At 38.6% G+C, this 9,654-nt stretch overlaps 1 protein-coding gene across 1 annotated transcript in view; it reads left to right on the forward strand.

Moving 5' to 3' along the window:
• ACACA (acetyl-CoA carboxylase alpha) overlaps positions 1 to 9,654 on the forward strand; it is a 335,776-nt gene that overhangs the window by 249,814 nt on the left and 76,308 nt on the right. The gene's annotated exons all lie outside the window — the stretch shown is intronic.

Consider the following 9,654-nt stretch of genomic DNA (forward strand, 5'->3'; position numbering starts at 1 on the left):
AATTTATTTATTTATTTTTTTGAGACAAGGTCTCGCTCTGTTGCCTGGGCTAGAGTGCAGTTGCATCATTATAGCTCCCTGCAACATCGAACTCCTAGGTTCAAGCAATCCTCCCACCTCAGCCTCCCTAGTAGCTGGAACTACAGGTGCAGGCCCCATGCCTGGCTAAGAGTATATCTTTAGTGCATAGGTGTTCCTCAACTTAAATACTAGGACTGCTCCAGACTGGTTAGTTGATAACACTTCGTTTTTGAGTATATGGGATTCAAGTCACTTTAGAAGGCAAGCATCGTCAGACTATCGCTGAGATATGAAATTTATACTGTGTTTTCTTGTTGATTTCAACTAATTCAAAAGTGAGAGCAGCTTATGGTGTATAGCCGGTTACATACCAATTTGGGGGGTTAATCTGTAAAGAGCAGAGAGCACAAAGTATCCAGTGTTAAGAGGCATGTCTATGCTAGCTACTGAACCCACCAAAAGTGTTTTTCAGGAGATAACATTTATTTAAAAAAAAAAAAAAGCCCCTCTAGGCAGCTACCTGATTTTTTTCTCTGTCTCTTGACTCTTTATGCCATTCTTTTTTTCTTTTTCTTTTTTCTTTTTGTAGATCATGTTTCAGGCATATGGAGACAAACAGGGACCACTGCATGGAATGTTAATCAATACTCCATATGTGACCAAAGACCTGCTTCAATCAAAGAGGTTCCAGGCACAGTCCTTAGGGACAACATACATATATGATATTCCAGAGATGTTTCGGCAGGTAAAATGGCTAACCAGGGGGCTCTGACATGTTCCAAGGAGGCAAAGTTTTCCTGAATTTCCATCAGATGAAGAATTGACTGGAAAAGGGGCACTCCCAGAGGGCAGGAAATATCTTGATAATATTTTCTTTTCTATTTCATTTGAGAATTTTTGACTGCCAAGTCAGATAGGATGTTTTTTTACGAATTAATGGGAAGAATGGTGAGAATAGAAGTCTCTTTTGAGTAGAAGAGAGTAAACTAAGACCATGTGCCTATGATGGTATTAATAGTTTACAATGACCTGTGTGAGGAATTACATATACATTTCTAAGTCTGTATTCAAATTGTGGATATTAAAAAAGAAGTATGAAACTAGTTCTCATTTTCCTATTTTCCGGGATAACCCAGGTCCCTCGTTGATAGCCTAGGTTAATATGATGAGAATCAATATAGATAGCATAGACAAATGGATCTAGAGTTCATGGCACAAGTTTACAGTATACGTTCTTTTGTGTGAGATTTATTATAGCTGAATAAAAACTAGTGTGAGAAAATATGACATTATGAATCTTATCCTCTATATGAAAATAAATTCCTTCGATCTTTATGGTGAATCATCTCTATGCTGCAGATTTTTCTTCTATCAATAGAAGGCAAGAAAAGTATATAACCAGCAGAAAATGCAACCGATAAAGTATAAAAAGAATATAGAATTTTTCCAAGTATCCTAGTCAATACTACCAGTATTACCACATTTGAATTTTAATGAAGTTATATATGTGGCTTTGTTAAATAGTCTGTAATTCCTGTGTTATTCACCAATATAAGAGATTACCTTTATGTAACCATTTGTTTACAAATTCTATCGCCTGAAACATAGCTACCTTCACTTAATATTTACCTTTTATAGCATTGTTAGCCTAAAAGCTGAGTTTGGTTCTGTTTCCCAGTGCCAGTGCTATAAATAGAAATCACATTCTAAATAATTCTTCTTATATAGTAGACATTGACACTGTGATTAGGATATATACGTATGTGTGAGTCATTTGGGCTTTAAATGTTACTTTGAGGCAAGCAAAGAAAGAACTGAACTGGTTCCTGCTTCATGAAAGATTTGTTTTATTTATAGAAAGTTGGAAATGAAAATCATAATGTTTTTATAATGAATAGGTGTGTCTGTCTATTTTCTCAAATTTGAGCATAATTGATTTGCACATTTACAAACAGTAATGTACATTTAGTTAGCTGATTCCTGTGTATGGGCCTGTAGCTATGAAAAATATTAGAAAGAAGATTCTTTCCCTAAACGTCTAGTAAAAACTTTATTCTTGCCTTCTGGGATTTTCTTTTTATTAGCTGAATGTCATGTCACTTTCCTGAATATTCTTCTATTGCCAAATTTGTTTAGGATTTTTTTTCCTTTTTGTAAGAAGGATTTAATGCTACTTTAGTTTTTTAATTTTAATATTCCTGGGATAGTGTTAGGTCTTTTGTGTGTGTTAATGCTCTAGTGCTGATTCAGAATCACTCAATAGTTTGACTCTGTTGGAAAAGTGCCTGACTTTTGGCATGTAAAAAATAATTACAAATTTATTTTAACTGAGAGTGGGAGCTGGAGAATTTGGTCTACTGCTTAGATTCTCTGCAGAACACTTGGAAAAGAAAGCAAAATCAGATTGACTGAATCATAATGATTATTTTTGTCTGTATTGAAATGTTAATTGTCACTGAGTAATCAACCTTCTCTCTCCTACTAGTCCCTGATCAAACTCTGGGAGTCTATGTCCACTCAAGTATTCCTTCCCTCACCTCCTCTGCCATCTGACATACTGACATATACCGAGCTAGTGTTGGACGATCAAGGTCAGCTGGTACACATGAACAGGCTTCCAGGAGGAAATGAGGTGAGTTGTCAAAACTTGCCTCCCCTTCTTATTTCTGTGCCCACTAGTAACCAGCGTTCTGTGGGGGTGACCATTAAATAAGTACTGTTTAAGATTGAAGTGGCATAGGCAGAATACTAGTCTTGTTGGTAGAGTTCTTTAGAAAGAGAACGTTGACTGGATATCAAGGAATTGTTGATTTTTAAGGTGTGATAATGGTATTATGATTTTGCTTTTTAAAGAAGAATATTGTTTTCTGTTATACCTACATACTAAAATATTTATAGATGCAATGATTTGCTTCAAAATAAAAAGGGGTGAAGGTGGGAGTACAGATGAAACAAGATTGGTTATGAGTTGATAATTGAAACTAGGTGATAGCTACATGAAAATAGATTACTTTCTCTATTTTTGTATATGTTTGAAATACTGAGATTTTCTATAATAAAAACATTTAAAGTATTGTTTTGCCTAATGTTTTTCCTTATTTGGATACTTAATTGCATACTAATATGTGTTGTTTTTTTTTTAAGTATCTTTTCCATGCTCAGCTCATTTGATCTGCTACTGTTGTGAGCATGATAAATGTGTTTTTCATAAAGGGGCTCAGTCAGCACCAGGGGTTTAAATAAAAAGAAAGTAACAGAGAACCCATTTTTTGGTAATTATCCAATAATGCGTTTCCTAGAATTGGTATCCCTTCTCACATAGTAACCTATTAATGATGATATAAAGTCATATTCTGCTCTATACTTTTTTTTTTTGAGATACAGTCTCGCTCTGTCGCCCTAGCTAGAGTGCAGTGGTGTCATCATAGCTCTTTGCAACCTCAAACTCCTGGGTTCAAGCCATCCTCTTACCTCAGCCTCCCGAGTACCTGGAACTGCAGGCACACACCACCATGCCCAGCTAATTTTTCTATTTTTAGTAGAGATGGGGTCTCTCTATTGCTCTGGAACTCAGGTTTGGAACTCTTGAGCTCAAGCAATCCTCCTGCCTCAGCCTCGCAGAGTGCTAGGATTATAGGCTTCAGCCACTAAGCCAGGTCTCTTCCCTGTCTATACCCTCCTCCAAGCACTGAGATTCTTCCTGATTTTAACTGTTTCTAATGTACAGTTATAATAGTAATAGCAAAGTAACAAACCTATAAAGAGATGTTTTTATTTCAACCTTAGATATAATCCCCAGATAAATCTCATTCCGTAGAAGAAATGATTTTTTTTTTTTTTTTTTTTAATTGAGACAGAGTCTCACTCTGTAGCCCAGGCTGGAGTGTAGTGGCGTCGTCATAGCTCACTACAACCTCAAACTCCTGGGCTCGTGTGATTCTCCTGCCTCAGCCTCCTGAGTAGCTGGGACTACAGCTGTGCGCTACCACGCCCAGCTAATTTTTCTATTTTTTGTAGAGATGGGGTCTCCCTCTCAGGGTGGTTTCAAACTCCTTGCCTCAAGCGAGCCTCCCACCTTGGCCTCCCGGAGTGCTAGGATAACAGGTGTGAGCCACCTTGCCCAGCCAGGAGTGATCTTTACCTGGGTGTTCTCCATAAACAGGCTGGGTAGGCCTTTGGAGACAATATGTAGTTTATTCCCATTTTACTCAATATCTTTTTCAAAAAATTTTACTGTATGTACAAGGTGTAAGTATGGCTGTTTCAGTAATATACCAATGGGTGCCAAGAGTAGATGATTTGTTATTAAGATGGATGCAAGCATTGGACCAGATGGAGAGTATCAGATTTGTAGGAGTTCTAATCTAGCACCTCAACAAATACCAAAGGCAAGAGGATGGGAAGGAAGGATGTATAGAATTTTGACAAGAATAGATATATACTTGTCAACACACAAAGTTGAAGCAGAGTTTTTACTGCTGTGTGTAGCATCTGCTTAGTGAGCCCCTCAACAGCAAAGAAAAGCTTCATTGTGCTAGACTTAAATTCTGATTCACTGAACAGTTTAGTCTTCAGGAATGGAAGGCACCCTTGTGAACATGGGGCTGAGAGTAAAATGGTTTTAACTTAATGTAATTAAAACACAAAATGAGATTTTTGGCCACGTGAAAGCTAGCTGCAGTGCTATGTGAAACCTCTTGCCATGATCTTTCTCTCCTGCTTTCTTTCTGCTCTCATTCCGTGTTTGAGCGAATGGAGACTGGGGGAATAGTAAAGTCCCAGAGGGACAGAGCTCTGTTCTTGCTGAAATTACAAGCACAGAGCTGCCTGGGCATGAACATGTAGTGTTTACTCTGCCAGTATGAATACAAATAGTCTTATTATAGGGGACTCTGTACCCAAAGACCACACACACACACACACACACACACACAAGAATTTAAAAAAATTAAAGGTTTTTTTTAACCCTTGTAAGACCTAACAAACCTTAGTGGAAAGGGATGTGTTAAGCAGCAGCATAGGACTACAGCTGTGAGTAATAGATCTAGTATAGGGACCACATCTTTTCCTTTGCCCAGTGCTTTAATAGTTTTAAAAACAGAAAGCTAATAGTATTTGTTTAAAAAAATTTGACTTTTTGCTAGTTCTCACTTTGTTCTTGTTCTACACCTTTCCCTCCTTAGTTGCCTATTTTCTTTGTTCTCTTTTTCTTTTCTTCAAATGATTGACTAGGATCGAGGCTGAGTGTTAGCTTGCTGTTTCTGAGCCCTGGAGCTCAGGAGGAGCGAGAGTGATGTTCTTTTGTGAGCAGTTAGTGACTAATGCCCAGGATGGCTGGTAAAGTCAGTCAGTGGCCTTAGCGAGATTATAGGGCACTGCACGACAGGAATGAGGTTGCAGTATTAGTATCAAACTCTGCTACCAATAGCTTGAACATACAGTGGAACATGTCCACTAAATGACTGACCAGTCTAAGGATGGAGTTTCAGCAGTCAGAACTCTGAGGGACAGCTGTGCCTAACTGATGACGAGGTGTCAGTACGACGTATGTCCTCACGCTGAGCCCAGTTTTATCAGGGCAAGTTGACTTTCAGCGACTGCAGTTTAATTTTCTTTGGCCAAAGAGCAAGTTTGTCATGAGCCTAGCACTCTACATATTACACCAAGAATGATGTAAAGGGAATGAAAAGAGTTCATGCTGATGAGATTTGGAGCAAATCTGTCCTGTCCCAAAGAGAATGGGCATCTGAACAGAGCCTTGAAAGATAGTTTTATTAAAAAAGGAATAAAAAACTGACCTGTTAATGTTCTGAGAACCAAGGCTCAATGTAAATGCATTGATGCTACATAGACATTAAATCATCATAATGTGGTGTTCTCCAAAAGTGACGGCTCTACCAGGTCATCATTGTAGGTAGTATTGCATTACCATGAAGGATTAGAGTTTCTGGGTTTGAAAGCTTAGCACATGGGTATAAGAAATAAGAAACAAGAGATTCCTGCAGAGTTTTCCCGTGAATTGAGATGCTTTTCTCCTTGATCAAAGGCAGAAAACCTGCACTTATCAGACCATTGGCTATATGGGTAGCCAGTCTTTCTTCCCTATTTTTTTTCCAGGGCAGCAAATAGGTAAAATGGTGGTGATAGGACCAGGACTTGGACCTATTCAGTTCCATTTAGTTTTAGGTAACTTGTTTGCCATTTGAGGAAGAATATTGGCTGTTTCAGCAGAGATGTGACCTGCATTTTGAACATTTGTGCCTGTGTTAAAAGCAAGAGAAAGAGCTTTTCTGATGCAGTGTTAGCTACTTTCTCCTTTGTGTTTTCTCGTTGTCCCTTCCCCATAAAGAAAGATGTTACTAAAGGAATGCCAACTAATGCATGAGGAAAGCTATGGGAGAACACATCTTTCTCATTGTCAGATTTGAATGGCATTGCATTTAGTGTGTATTTAGAGTAGGAATAAAAAAGATACAGGACAAATCTGTGAACTATGTTACTTGTAAATAGCTCTATGTTACTTGTAAATAGTCCAGGATTTTTCTTAATAGTTTCAAGTAAAGATGAAATTTGAGGAAAATGTGATTGCAACATAGCCTAAACTGATTTCATTTCTAGCTGCTGTGAAGCTACAGTGATGGGCACTGTATGTAAATACACAGCTAGATGAATGGAGCTGTTGAGCCAGATACAGAGGAAATGCAGCTATCCAACAGTTCTACTTTACCACTTCTCGATTTTGGAGGAATTGTTTTCATTTTCCTGCCAGTTTGCTAACCTGTTTTGATCATTTCGTGGACGCTGTAATTGCAGGTGGGAACATTTTGAGTAACAGTTCGCAATCCAGTACAGCTGCTTTTCGCACTAAATCCTGTTATTAAAAAGCTCAAGCTAAGATCAAGCCAAGGGCTGTAACGGACTTGACAGAGAACAACTTAACTTTACCTGGTAGGACAAAGAAAACACTAGCCTTCTTGAGACTATTCTTTTTTGTTTTGAGACAGGGTCTCACTCTGTTGCCCAGGCTGGAGTGCAGTAAGTGGCACAATCATAGCTCACAGCAACCTCAAACACCTGGGCTCAAGTGAGCCTCCTGCCTCATCCTCCTGAGTAGCTGGGACTGCAGGTGCATGCCACCATGCCTGGCTAATTTATTTTATTTTATTATTTTCTTATTTTATTTTATTTTTAATTTTGTAAAGACAAGGTCTTGCTATATTGCCCAGGCTGGTCTCGAACTCCTGGCCTCAAGCGAGCCTCCTGCCTTAGTGTCCCAAAATGCTGGGATTACAGGTGTGAGCCACCACGCCTGGTGAGACTATGTTCTTATTCTGAAATAAATTATAAACATTATTTTATTTTATTTCTTTATCAGCTCTGCGAACTAGATCAAGAATCTCTAAATTGGGCAATGATGAAAGATATGATAGACAACTTTCATAGTAATTTTAGTGCTGGCAGAAATTAGGATCCTGTATTCCTTACCATTTCAGAACATGAGTCTTTTAACATTCTCTCCCATCGCTTCCGTCATAATGAAAAGCTGAGATGAAGAGAAGACGTTGTGTTTAGAAGCAGTTATAATAATTAGGTACAGGATTTATACCCAAGAAAGGATTGGTAATCAAAGACTGGAATTCTTGCATGGTACAAAATTTTTCCTAAAAATTTTTTGGGAGATGCCGGGCGCGGTGGCTCACGCCTGTAATCCTAGCTCTCTGGGAGGCCGAGGCGGGCGGATTGTTTGAGCTCAGGAGTTCGAAACCAGCCTGAGCAAGAGCGAGACCCTGTCTCTACTAAAATTAGAAAGAAATTAACTGGACAACTAAAAATATATAGAAACAATTAGCCGGGCATGGTGGCGCATGCCTGTAGTCCCAGCTACTCGGAAGGCTGAGGCAGGAGGATCGCTTGAGCCCAGGAGTTTGAGGTTGCTGTGAGCTAGGCTGACGCCACGGCCCTCTACCCTGGGCAACACAGTGAGACTCTGTCTCAAAAAAAAAAAAAGAAAAATTTTTTTTGGGAGAAAACCAAATTGAATGCAATTTGATCGTCACAAAAAAAAAAATTTTTTTTGGGAGAAAACCAAATTGAATGCAATTTGATCGTCACCTCCACACACACTACCACACTAAGAATTATGGTGGCTCCAAGGCTTCATTTTTTCAAATGGGCACTAGGTGTCAGGGTTTTTCCTTCTCAAAATCTTAGCATTCAAACAAACCTCTTAAATTGCCCTGTTCGGTGAGGTGTCCACTAATGTCCTTCCCTTTTTATCAGTAGGTATGTTAGGCTTTACCTAGGGTTCCCACAACATGTAATTATAATTTTAACTCTTTGGTTAGAGATCTGTTGAACCTTACATCATGGCTCTATACATTTTTTTAGGAAAAGGATGATTGAAGAGGAAATAAAGTAGTGTAAATTAAAGTTTAAAGACTAGCAGCCCTCGTGACTGGTATTTTGGTTTCAGTTCCACTTCATGTTCCCAGGGGTGAAATAGGGGGTGCAGGGAAGATTAGGAGTTCAGTGAGGAGTAGGAACTGCTCAGCCCTACCCATACCCGTATTTAATTAGTGTTTAATTGTTGGCAATGGGCTGACATCCAGTACCACTAAAGCGTAGTATCTCTATAGTTTGTTTTTTTTTTTTACTATAAAACATTTTAAATGTACAGAAAAATATGAAGAGTGATATGACAAGTACCCCTACATCTACAGACCAGCTTAAACAAATCTTACCATTTTGACTATGCACTTCACTTAAATGTTACTATAATCCTTTGAACTCTCCAATTTCAGTATCAAAAAAAGACATTTAGGAGTTGGGTAGGGATAGGAAGTTGGTAAGCTAATATAAGCCTAAAAGATTAGAAGAAATTAATTAGTAGATCCATTTTGACAGTTCTTAGGCTGGACCTCTTAACCCAAAGGACCTCTTATTTTAGAAAAACCACCATAAGTCTCTGTCTTAATTCACTTGGTTGACATTTCCCATACTCTCAAAGGAATTTCTTGGGTTATCCCAGACTCAAATTCTAGTGGAAATCATTATGCTCTAAAACTCTGCTTGGAGAGGGTGTGTATATGCTTGCAGGATTAGGTGGTAAGGAAAGGGTTGACCATTTCTCATGAACACAATACCCAAATATTTTTCTAATTTAACATCAGATTTTTGTACATTGTTTTGCTCAATTTAACCTCAAAACAGCTCCATGAATGTGAAGCTAATTTGGATGTATTTTACTGTGTGTGTGTTTCTTTCTTTTCAAATTAGCTTACCTTTTCATGCTGGATGTGGAAATTGAGTCAGTGTCAGTCTTTTAAATATGTTTTAGAAAAGAAGCCTATTTGAATTATAGTATGCTGAAGGTGAGCTCTGAAATAGATCCAAGAAAAACGGATCTGGGCCGGGCGTGGTGGCTCACGCCTGTGATCCTAGCACTCTGGGAGGCCCAGACGGGCGGATTGTTTGAGCTCAGGAGTTTGAAACCAGCCGAGCAAGAGCAAGACCCCGTCTCTACTAAAAATAGAAAGAAATTAATCAGACAACTAAAAACATATAGAAACAATTAGCCGGGCATGGTGGCGCATGCCTGTAGTCCCAGCTACTCGGGAGGCTGAGGCAGAAGGA

Source organism: Propithecus coquereli, unplaced genomic scaffold (assembly GCF_000956105.1).
Source record: "Propithecus coquereli isolate 6110/MARCELLA unplaced genomic scaffold, Pcoq_1.0 Scaffold291, whole genome shotgun sequence".
Taxonomy (NCBI): domain Eukaryota; kingdom Metazoa; phylum Chordata; class Mammalia; order Primates; family Indriidae; genus Propithecus; species Propithecus coquereli.